Below are 12,582 nucleotides of genomic sequence, written 5' to 3'. Positions count from 1 at the left end.
CATTCTGCCATGCATTTTGCAGAGACTACTGCTGTTTAAAGTTAGGAATTATGCATGAGAAAGAGATGTTTAGCATATTTAAGGCATGCTTAAGCAAAATGAATTGAAAAAAACAAAACAAAACATGGATTTCACTGTTCTTGAGCTAAGGCTACTCAGAATTACCAAAATCAAGGTGCCAGCAAACTTGGTTTTTGGGTCATAGGCAATCTTGTGATGCCCGGAATTAATGGAAAAAGGAAGAATATTTCTAGAATTTCTATCCTAAGAATATTAATCCCAACCTCCTTGTTACCTTCTACGGTCCCCCAGTTCCTGATACTAACACCTCAACCTTCCTATGCTTTGGAAAGGGAATCAATATGGGCTGGGAAGTGCTAACATCTGACCAAATTCTCCTTCCTCAGTCTTGAAAAGAAAATAAAGAAGAATAAACAACACCAACTTCTTGCCATCTTAAGTGTGCTTGATTTTAAGGAATTTACCTGGACACTCCTGTAGTCCCCTGGTGGGGAGCAGGGAAACTGGATGGAAGATGAAACAGACAAGACATGCAAGCTAAAGTTGCTCACATATGTGTTTTTTTTAAACCAAAAAAGTTTTTGTATTCAAATATTAAACTTTACAGATTAAGTAATTCATTCCTGAAAAAAAAGATTCTTCCAATAACAGTAGAACTTTTATGTTTTTCAACTAAAACCGGATATTCTAAATTAAATGCTGGCTAACGTTTTGAATGGAATAGTTAGAAGGAAAACCTATGGAATCTTATTAAAGCACTGCTTTAATTAGAACTACAAATTGAAGTCCAATTGCTTGATAAATAACAGTGAAGACTTCACCACAGAAAACTGTCTCCTTCAGGGTTTAATTAAAGGAAACCTCAACTTTATTGAGGCTAGTCTTAATTCATGGGCTGGGATGCAGACTATGTTAACCAGTCTGAACCCTCGGTCTTGTGTATCTGCTCTGACCCAAAATGCCTACACTAATTTCAGTCGTTTGTTCCCATGGGCTGACCCAGGCATGTCGACATGAACTCGAGTAAACTCACTGATGTCAGACGTGAGCCTGGCTGATATCACTGGGTGTAACGAAAGACATCTCAATGTGTAAAGCTTTAAATGTCATTCTCTTATGAAAAATGTGTGGACACCAAAACATTTTCACAGTCCTGTTTTATATTCTAGAACAAATGTTTGGGAAAAAAGGTCAAAGATATGCTAATAGAAGTCTGGCAAGGTCAGGAGAGCCGGAGAAGGGAAATGACTGGAGTGAATGAACTTTGGGTTCATTTGATTTTCCCAATAACAACATAACTCATCTGCAAAGAAACATTTTGTGAAAAGTAATTGTGCACCAGATGCATGATAGGTAAAGGGATAGAGATCAAGGGCATCTTGTGTGTGTGGCGTTATGGAAGACATAGCACCTTATGGACAACTATGAGACAGAGGGGTTCATATAGGTCTGCAGCTGCTCAGAGGGGTTCCTCGAGTGAGTGGACCTTAAAAACTGAGTGGTGAGAAGCAATGGGGGGGCTAGCATTTTCAAATAACAACAATAAGAAAGAAAGAGAGAGAGAGGGAGGGAGGGAGAGAGAGAGGGAGAGGGAGGGAGGGAGAGAGAGAGGGAGAGGGAGGGAGGGGGGGAGAAAGAAAGAAAGAAAGAAAGAAAGAAAGAAAGAAAGAAAGAAAGAAAGAAAGAAAGGAAACTAATCTAATTATGATTTTTAAAAACTCACAGGGAAGATACGGGTAGACACAAGAAGCAGGCAGTCACCAGTCCTAAGAACTCTTGACTATTAAGGCAAGAATTTCTATTTTATCCTAAAATTGATGAACTTTGGAATAACTACTCATGAATACTGAGGTCACACACAGTATCTCTTCTCAGAAAATAAATTTCACATTCTTCTTCACAAATCCTTTTGTTCAAATTTTTAGCAGCAAGGAAAAAGTGCCTTCAATTGTGTTGGCTTTTCTTCTAGATGTGACTTTACTTAACTTTATAAACAGAATCATTTAATTTGGCTGAGAAGGTCACAGAGTGTTGGAATCCATGATAGCAGAGCAAAGGCGTGGTGGGAACAGCTGAGGACTCACTTCCACACCTGCAGTGGAAGCAGGGAGGGCAATGGAAAGACTTTAAAATCTCAAAGCTGTTTTTTTTTTAATTGAAATTATAATCTTTTTCTCATACAATTGTAGTTGGAAATTTCTTTGGGCTGCCAACCAGGTCTGAACTAAGGACATGAAGCCTTATTAATTACGAATGCTTTGCCTTGTCCCGCTAGCTCTTTTAACTTAATTTAACATGTTTGTATTCATCTACATTTTGCCTTGGGGCTTTTTACCTTTCTTTCCTTCTGTATGATCTACTTCCTGTTTCTGTGTATGTTTGTCTGGCCTCCGGTATCTTCTTGGTGTCTCTTCTTCTTTTCTTTCCCAAGACTAAATTCCTCTTTCAACTTACCTAAGAATAATAGAAATAGAGGAAGAGAAGAAACACAGATCAAAAGCACAGAAAATATTTCTAACAAAATTGTGGAAGAAAATTTCCCTATCTTTGATAGGATAAGCCTATCAAAAAGCATCGAGAACATCAAATAGGATGGACTAAAAAAGAAATTCCCATCAGCACATTAAAATTAAAACACTAAACATACAGAACAAAGAAAGTGTGTTAAAAACTACAAGAGAAAAAGACCAAGGACTTATAAAAACAGACCTATTAGAATTATCCATGACTTCTTAATGGAGACTCTAAAAACCGGAAGAGCCTGCTCAGATGAGCTGGACACTCTGAGACAACAGACGCCAGCCCAGACTCCTATATCCAGAAAAACTTTCAATTGCCACAGATGGGGAATATAAGACATTCCAAAATGAAGCAAAATTTAAAGAATATGTTTACAAATCCAGCCCTACAGAAAGGGCTAGAAGGAAAACTACAAACTAAGGAGGTTAACTACACCCCTAAAAACACAAAAAATGAGTAATCTCCCATCAGCAAAATCAAAAGAAGAGAAACACATACACACATATACACATCGCCAGCACCACCACCAAAATAACAGGAATTAGCAATTGTTGTTCATTGGTATCTCTCAGTATTAATGGATTCAATTCCCCAATACAAAGACACAGACTAACTGAATGGATGCTAAAATGGAATCTCTCCTTCTGCTGCATTCAAGAAATATACCTCAAAAATCATAGGTAGACATTACCTCTAGGTATGGTTTGGAAAAAGATTTTCCAGGAAATTGGACCTTAGAAACAAGCTGCTGTAGCCATTCTATCTCTATCATAATGCACTTCAAACCAAAATTAAGCAAAAGAGACAGGGAAGAACACTTCATACTCATCAAAGGAGAAATCCACCAAGATGATCTTTCGATTCTTAACATTTCTGCACCAAATACAAGGGCACCCACGTCTTTAAAAGAAACACAATAGCCCGAATCACATATTGATCCTCACACACTGATAGTGAAAGATTTCAATATCCCACTATTACTAATGGATAGATCACCTAGACAAAAACTAAACAGAGAAATGCTGGTACTCACAGACATTATAAGTCAAATGGATCTAACAAACATCTATAGAACAGTTCATCCAAATACAAAAGAATACAGCTTCTTTACACCTCGTGGAACATCCTCAAAATTTACCTCATACTTGGTGACAAAACAAGTCTCAACAGATACAAGAAAAGTGAAATAACGCCCTGCGTCCTGCTACACCAGCATGGATTAAAGCTGAACATCAACAACAGAAGCAACAGGAAGTTTACAAACTCTTGGAAAGTTAACAGCTTTCTACTGAACAAAAAATGGGTCAAGACAGAAATAAAGAAATTAAAGACCTTCTAGAATTCAGTGAAAATGAATACCCAGCATGCCCAAATTTATGGGATACAATGAAAGCAGTGCTATGAGGAAAGTGCCTACTGCTGAGTGCCTACATAAAGAAGGAGCCACCATTGGGAGCCCATGCCTGACCCTGCCTGGATGGCCAGGAATGGAGGCTGGATGGCTCAGAACCAAACAAGACTGACGAAAATAAAATAAAATAAAATAAAATAAAATAAACAAAATGACACTGAAATGATTCTTAACAATACAATTTTCTTCTATACTCCTAGATTGGTGTCTATCCAATAGTTATCAGTGAGGAGCAGATGCAGAGACCTACATCCCCACAGGAGGCAGAGCTCAGGGAATCTCATGGAAGAGGGGAGGGCAAATAGTAGGAGCCAGAGGCGTTAAAGGATCACTAGAAGGAGCAAGAGGGAACCTGGCAGTGGAAACCTAGCCAACAACTCAGGTCTTGTGAAGTCATGGATCTTAGAGGAGACCTACTACTGTCACTACACAGCCAGCATAGTCCCAGACTCCATCCTAAACATTTGTCCTCAGACAATGTTTAATGTCTTTATTATAGATAAATGCAGTCCTCACCCCCACCTAGGAAAATTCTCCTTGCAACAGATAGATGGGATCCTTATAGAAGACCACAGCCAATCATAATGCAGAGCTGTGGAGCCCCGTCCCAATGGATGCATCTACAAAGCACCGCCTGCAGTTAAAAAGGAGGCAGACTGCCCGTGTGAAAGGATCAGGAAATTTGCTGTGAGGTTGTGTTTCTTAGTAATGTCAGTATCCATAAAATCTCATCAGCGTGACTTTCTAAACATGAGCCGGACAAGAAAAACAGCAGATATGCCAAAATGGATGAGGCAAAACCCATGAGGCCTCAACCCCACTCCAAGAAGTCTATAGAAACCGAGGAAAGCTGGAATCAGAAGAAATCTTCCCCAGGAGAGAGCATACTATCAATTTGTTGTCCAGTCCCAAACTTTCGGTCCTGGAAAAATATATACAAGCAACATTATACAGACTGAACAGGTTATATTACACACACACATACACACACACACACACACACACACACACACACACACACACACCACACACATGTAAAACAATCAATGAAAAGAGAGGCCCTGAATTTGAGAGACAGCAGTAAGGGGTATATGGGAGGGTTTGAAAAGAAGGGAGAAATGAGTTAATTATAGTATAATTTGAAAAAATGTAAGAAATCATTTAAAAAAGACCAATCTGAGCATGGTCGCCAGTTCCTGTTGTTTTTGCCTGTGCTGCCCATGATTGACAAGAAGGGAACTGAGAGGTCTTTGCCTCTGTAACTACATTGTGAAAAAGTGTTGACCATTAGTTCAGACATACCGTTCAGAGATTAGGCAGGAAGTGTTAGGTGCCCAAGAAAACCTGGGTTATTTCCCCAACCACATGTAGAGCATTTCTTAAGGAAATTCTGAGAAACTTGGAGCTCTCAAACCCTTTATGTAGTGACAGAGAGCAGCCAATAAAAGAAAAGCATACTTGTAACAAGGGGGAAGGAACAGCATTCCAAAGCACGTATATTTTTAAAATTTAGATCAACAATATCCACAGAAGTCAAAAGAAAAGGTAGCCTGAGGTTTTCTGCAGTATTCAGGGCATATCATTTTGTTGACATTTTATTATTGAAATTGGTAATATTTATGTTTTTCTTTACAACATTTACTTTTATAAAGAACATTATGTGAATACATTATATTGCACACTATGAGATGATTTTCTCTTATAATCCTATTCAAGCGTGATGGGGTTTACTTTTTGGCTTTGGCTGTTATGAGGTAGGCTCAGGATGGTCTCAACCGTTTTCTGTAGTTAGCTCGGCCCCGGAGCTCTGACTCTACTCATGGTGCGAGGGCTACAGTTGTAAACCTCCAAGCTGGACTTCAAAGTGTTGTTTTAAGTTGTATGACCTCTTCTCTTAGTTTCAGAAAAATATAATGTATTATGTACACTTAGTGTTACCTTCTCTGTCTAGCAGGATGCTATATTCTTGTTCTGCTCCTTAGACTGTGTGCTCCTGACATATTAGGATTAAGTCTTCAAACCGCTTGATAAAAAAATAAACATCTAGCCAAATATTGGCAGTACTTTGACCCCAGTGACGCATATGACCAAGAATCATGCATGTCACTCCAGTACTTGGAATGAACTCTGCAGTTACAAGAGAATTTGAATTCTTTCTCTTTTAGGTACATTATAGTCTAGCAATATATTGTGTACCCTTATTTTTAAATATTATATATACTGCTATATGTGGATCTAGTTGATCAGAAGTAGAAGTCAGTGGTGAGTCCTAAAAGGCATTCTTTCCCCCCGTCATCTCAATGTCTCCTTTTTCCAGAAGCCCCAGATTAAATAAATATGCCCCAAAGTTCTTCCCCACAGTGATAATGTGTAATCTCATCCTAACTATTACAAAATAATTGCTTTGAATTTGAAAATATGAGCCAAACATGGGAAAACATCTGTTTTGAGTATAGTGTAAATACTGATTTTCCCCCTTGGGAATTTGAGTTTTAGAATGCCATACTTTAGAACTATTAGTATATTCTTAATATAATGATAAGAGACCATCTTAAACAGAGGTAAAAAGAAGTTAATAAGGGTGAGAAACCCTTGAGGAAAGCCACTAAGGCCATGGTGTACCAGTGAGCAAGAGAACGTGTGTAACAGGGAATAGTGCAGCCACAGTGACTTGGTACAAACTCTGCATCCATGGGTTAGAGTCCTTCATTGACTTCTGCCCCTTTCAGGAAAGAAAGCTAAAAATTAACATTAGGATTTGAAAGACTTAAAAATTCACAGATATTTAGGTGCCTACAATGGGAATATATGCAATTAAAGATTGCTTTGTGAATATAATTTCTTATTGATTTTTTTCCCTAGAATCCACTCAGTCACTGAATATTACAGTGACCAGGTTTTGTGAAAACTTCCCTTTAGTGCTACGTCTCCTCCTAGGTTTGCACCAGATATCTTTGGTATTTCTCCAGATTGGAAATTAAATTTCTAGTCTCTGCCATGCTCTTAAATTCTGGAGATCGATTACTATAATGAATCTGGCTTGGTAAACCACATGACAATAACAGTGGCATGAGGTATGTCCTGTTCAACATTGCCGCTTTGCTGTTTCATGACCTTTTTCTGTGTAAGTGAGGAAATACACATAAACACCTACCCCATCTAGGAACCGTAAGCTATCTTAGTCATTATCCTACTGGGTTCCTCGAAAAGAGGAAGGAAGTAAGGAGTTCTATATTTAAAAGATCCAGTATAGATTCCAGATGTTTAGGAACAGGGAATGAAGGCAATAGAGTAAGAGGAGTGGTTTTGACCACTGGGTTGAAGAAATAAATGAACTCAAATAGGACCATAATATTCGGTGAGGAATGAGGAACCAGATTTTGGAAAGCACTGAGTTCCATCTGTGATGTACGGTGCTTGTTACAGTTGAGAAAATCAGATGAATACTTCTAAAGTGGGCTTTAAATGTTCCATCAAATAAACGGTAAAACTGTTAACCCATTCAGGAAATAGTGTCATGATTTACCTTCCTTATTCCCCCTTTTCTTTTCTGTGCCATAGACCAAGAACACAGAGAGGTACAGAGAGTGGCTTAGTGTGGGACTCTTCATCCTTTGTTAGTTGCTTTAAAAGTCACAGCACATACTGGAAAGCAGCCCCAGATTTCTATTTTCCCAGCCCCGAGCGAAGACAGTAACTTCTCTCTCTCTCCAAGTGGTGTGTGATCTCAATGGAAGTGGGAGCAGAACGCAGTGCACAGTTCTTATTTCCGACCAACCAAGTTTGCTTTCTTAGGTCTTGGTTTCATGTTTGGAGAGCAGAATTTAATTATGTTTTCACTGCTGGAGATGGCTGTTGCTGTTACATTTTATGGAACATAAAGTTTAAATATAAATTGAAATTCCAAATGAATGACGGTAACAAACGGGCTATTTTGCATTGTGACAGCTTCGAAAGAAAGGTTTTAAATAGAGTCCTGTCCACTAAATAAAGTCAACACCAACAATATAAACAAACAGAAATTGATGAATAAAAAAATGTTTATAAGAATTAAGAAAAATTAGTGATCTAATTGTGAGAGCTTTGAAGTAAAACATTTACTTTGCCTAGTATAAAATCTTTTGCATTTTAAATTTTAAAAAAATGAGCATTAAATTTTCTGGTTGCTGTAGGTCTGACCCCCCCCCCCCCCCACACACACACACACACTCACCGATTATCTGCAGTAGGAGAGGAGGCCCCAAGGCTGCAACCTGAAGCTAAGTTACTGTAAATAACTGAGGGCAGCTGTGAGGGGAGAGATAGCCCTCCCCTGGGACGAGCACACCAATTGGTTGTCTAGTGCCAAATGGTCAGCCCCGAAAGCCTACAAGTAACAGCATAGGAAGTGAAAGTGATATATGTGCATGTACAATTAGTGACAGAAGAGGCCATGGATTTGAAGGGGAGCAGAGAGAGAGATTGACAGGTGGTGGAGGAAGGAGAGGGGAGGGAGACATGTTGTAATTCAATTATCAACTCACAAATAAAATAAAAAATATTTTGAAAGCTATGATTCAAATAATCAAATAATGAGCAACATTTTTCCTTCCTAAAATTTGGTTTCATGACCTTCCACGTCAACTTTCACTACAGATGTAAAACCTGTTCATCATACTCAGAATTTCATTGCTGACCCCTAGTGGACTTTAAAGTTCAGGAATTTTGGAAGTTGTTCTGTATTCAACAATCCAACTCTAAGTGTACTAGTAAATTCTGGTGTCATTTCAAAGGGATTACTGAGAGATTTTATTCTATTTTTCAGTAGAGTCTACATCTGAAAGTGAACAAAGAGAAAATACTAATTGTTTTGAAAGCAAAGTAAGATGATGTTTATCACTGATCAATAAAAATGCATTTCTTAAATCATAATGGATAATGAATACACATTATTTATTGAAACTCAGAAACTAAATATATAAAGATTAAAAGAATATACACTAGCAATATTTAAGGTCAAAATACATTCTCATGCATTTATAGTTTAGATTAAATCATTTTATATTTTTGAAACATATTTGATCTTTATGGTTTTTTTAGGATTTAAGTATTAGGTCAAATCCTATTTAACATCACAGATGGACCATTTTTTTTCCTAATGCAATGCTTAATTCTTAACACAGATAGCTTATTTGGAAGCATTAAAGACAGTAGCGCACAGAAGAAAGCTTGAATCCGAAATAAAACGAAAGTAATTACAAATTGTTTTTCATTTTATTTTTACCTGATTTTGTCTTACTTTCTCCAATACAAGGTGTGCTGACAGCTTAAATATGTCTTCACACAATAGCTGTATCATGTACAGGTGTTTCTGTTTGCTTTTTATGCGTGTGCTGTCTGAGCACCAAGAGGACTAAAACCATCACAGAAACTATCCATGATCCAAGAAAGCAAGAAATACAAAATAAGGACACCAATCAAAGTCACGATATTATACTCGTATTCAAGGGCCTACTCTTCTCCGCTCTGAGAAATTTCCATCTCGTGTGGCTATAATCCAGATGTAAGGTGCCAGAAAGGTGTATTCACAGTATGTAACAGATCCTAGCTTCTGATGATGTTGGTTGATATTTTAGTTTAAGTGAGAGGTTTAGAAGATTTCTAGAAAAAACTCCTTGCATGTCTATTTCAGTACTCGTTTGAGAAAGATTTTAGGTGAGAAAGAACCTCCCCCGTCCCTGCCAACAAAGAGCAATCTGTATACAAGAAACGAAATCACAATGAAATCAACGAGTGTACTGTCAGCACTGTCAAATCAAACTCTGTCCACCTACACTCACACTAAGACATTTTTTCCTGCTGGAGGAAGCTATGCACACATAATTTTGCAGCAGGCTTGTTGTCTAATGAGATAGCTAAAGGAACAAAAGGTAAGTTACTTTCAAGAGTGCTTATGGATGTAAGTACAACTTCTAACTTCTGAATATGTACTCCTTGCTAATCTCTTGTTCACAGACTCTGTGGTGAGAGATTCGCTGATATAGTAAGAGCTCGAGATGTGTGGCAAATTCAGAGTAGGAAGGCTCAGACCTCCTAGCCTGTGTTTATTTTGCTTTTTGTTCGCCCCCCCATAAACTGTCCAAAGCACTCTTAGAACAGTAATAATATGTATCTATACATCATGGGTTTATTATTAAGACCATCTAGTGCTGTCCTCAGAATGTTCATAGATCACAACTGTTGCTCAGTGTCAAGAGATCAAATTATGTATCTATCGAAATGAATAAAAAGTAATGCTTTAAGTCCTTCGAAGGTGTGTTCTTAATGAGACTAGAGAATAAATAGAAACTGTCTAAATTTGATTATAAGCCATAGAAAATAGCTGCATTATCTATCTTATCCAAAGTCTAGATATAAACCAAAATAGAGTTATTAAAATGAGTGGATTATTTCTCATGATACAAAAGAAACTTGAACTGATCCTTAGGAATAGTTGAAAACATCCACAGAAGAATGAGTTTTGAAAGTTCTAGCATGCTCTGAAGTCTTTAGTGGAAAGGGCACAGGCATGATCCTGGAAATGACGTGACAGATCCCAAGACTCGTTAGTACTTCTTGCTCAGCAACTGTCTTCCTAGAATACCAGCAGGTTTTCTCAAGACGAGGCTCCTTTCAGAGTCACATCATAAAACGGACACATTAAAATTATTACTAAAAGGCAAGGGATGTCAGCAGCAAAAGCAAAGGACAATCCCAGCACTGTGGATCCCAGCTTCTTGTAGATGGGTACATTTCCTACCCAAGAGCCTAAAGATAGGATCTGTTGAGCCTATCTAAGAGGGCATAACTGTTACTTCCAAGGCTCCCAAAGAATCCTTGGAATTAACCAATTTTAAGATCTCCTTCCAAGGAAATGACATGAGATTTTAGTTTAGAAGACCCAGTATATTCTAGAGTTCAACTTAATGATTTTAAAAAAAATCCATATTTGGGATGGTTGATAAAGAATTCTCCACTGATTTTTCTTTTTATTATTTATTTTTCTCTCATACAATATATTCTGACCACAGCCTTCACTCCCTCCTGTCCTTCCGGTTCCACCCTCAACTTCCCTTCTCCTTCAAATCCACTGGTCCTCCATTTCCCTTCAGATAAGAGCAGGCCTTCCAACGACATCAGCCAAACATGACATAACAAGATACGGTAAGACTAGACACAAACCCACCTATCAAGGCTGGACAAGGCAATCAGATAGGAGAAAAGGGTCCCAAGAGCAGGCAGAAGAGGCAGAGACACCATTAGTCCCACAGTTAGGAGTCCTACAAGAACCCCAAGCTAAACAACCACAGCATGTTTGCAGAGGACCTAGTGCAGATGCATGCAGACTCTGAGATTGCTGTTTCAGTTTCTGAGCCCCCTATGAACCATTGGTTACAATCAAGGTGTGCATGCCACTATTACAACTTAGAGACATTGTGTCATGCTAATCATTTGTGTGGTTTATAGATATTATAGCTTATTAGGACTGTCATTTGTTTTCTCCTTTTGAAAGCTTGAATGCCACCACCTGCTCCTTAGGGCAAGAGGCACCCAGGTCAGATCCAGCTCAGGGACCTCTGGGCCCTGTGTTTGAAGTACATGGTGACTTCAAAAATATGTGCTTACTTTCCACAACCAAGGGCAATATCAACAGCCTGTAATGTTTTGGGAGTCTCCTGGACACAACTGCCCAACAGTTCAAAGAGAGCTTCTCATGACAATGTTGTTCTTTATGCAAACCTTGTGATTGGTTCTGTATTTTAGTATCTCAGCTTTGCTTTCCTGTGGGTTCTTCAGGATACTTTTGATTCTTTCCTCATGGGGAGATTTTCCAAGTGAAAATTGCCCTCCACGATAGACAAAGAATAATTTCTAACCTGATAATAGAGATAACTTCTCACCTTTTCATCTTCCACCATTTCCTGATGCTCATTAAAAGTCGCAACTAGGAGACAGCAATAAGGGCAGTTTGACTCTTCAGAGAAAAGCTGGCATTGATGATCACCGAGAAAGAGAACAAGTTTTCCATGAGGGCACAAAATGATTTATGTTGGGAATTTATCAGTATTTCAAATGTCAAGGAGAAAATATGCTTTAAACAGACTTTCAAAAACAAGTAGGAGTTTAGTTCTTGATTGATAGCTTGCTTATTTTTGAGATAGTGTCTTAGATGTGCAGCCAAGGATGACATCAAACTCACAATCTGAGTACTAGGATTATAGGCAACCTCTAACAAATAAGAATTTAAATCCTAAATAATGAGAATACTTAAGCCTAAGAAGAGTATGCTTAAAACTAAAATTACCTGAAGAATTATTGTCTGGTGGCAGATTTAGTCAGACTTATTTTCTCTTGGGACATTCACAGAAAAAAAATACATAAAATAATAAAAGAATGTTTTGGATAGTAGAACGGTAGTTTGTGATGATCAACTGGAAATGGAAATAATTAGTTGTAAAGAATCAGTTAATTCAGAATTGCTTTATGCTTGACTTTTGGAGTACATTGTTTCTGAGATTTAACCATGCCACTTCAGAGCTCCAGAACTCAAACTGTGCGAAGCTATCACTTATTGTAAGTATCCACATGCCCCAACAACATTGTCCTGTCTT

General features: G+C 38.1%; 1 long non-coding RNA gene across 2 annotated transcripts in view; it reads right to left on the bottom strand.

Annotated features, from left to right (window-relative positions):
* Positions 1 to 8,286, bottom strand: part of LOC146890370 (uncharacterized) — a 46,560-nt gene extending 38,274 nt beyond the window's left edge. For both annotated transcript variants that reach the window (XR_015735880.1, XR_015735879.1), the window contains exons 1-2: positions 8,166 to 8,286; positions 2,357 to 2,475 (exon numbers count right to left, since the gene is read on the bottom strand). This is a non-coding gene — a long non-coding RNA (uncharacterized LOC146890370). The remainder of the gene's footprint in view (positions 1 to 2,356; positions 2,476 to 8,165) is intronic.
* Between the last annotated feature and the right edge of the window lie 4,296 nt (positions 8,287 to 12,582).

Source organism: Myodes glareolus, chromosome 21, assembly GCF_982192425.1.
Source record: "Myodes glareolus chromosome 21, mMyoGla1.1, whole genome shotgun sequence".
NCBI lineage: Eukaryota > Metazoa > Chordata > Mammalia > Rodentia > Cricetidae > Myodes > Myodes glareolus.
The sequence above is the reverse complement of the archived record's forward strand: the minus strand, read 5'-3'. Positions and strand labels throughout refer to the sequence as shown.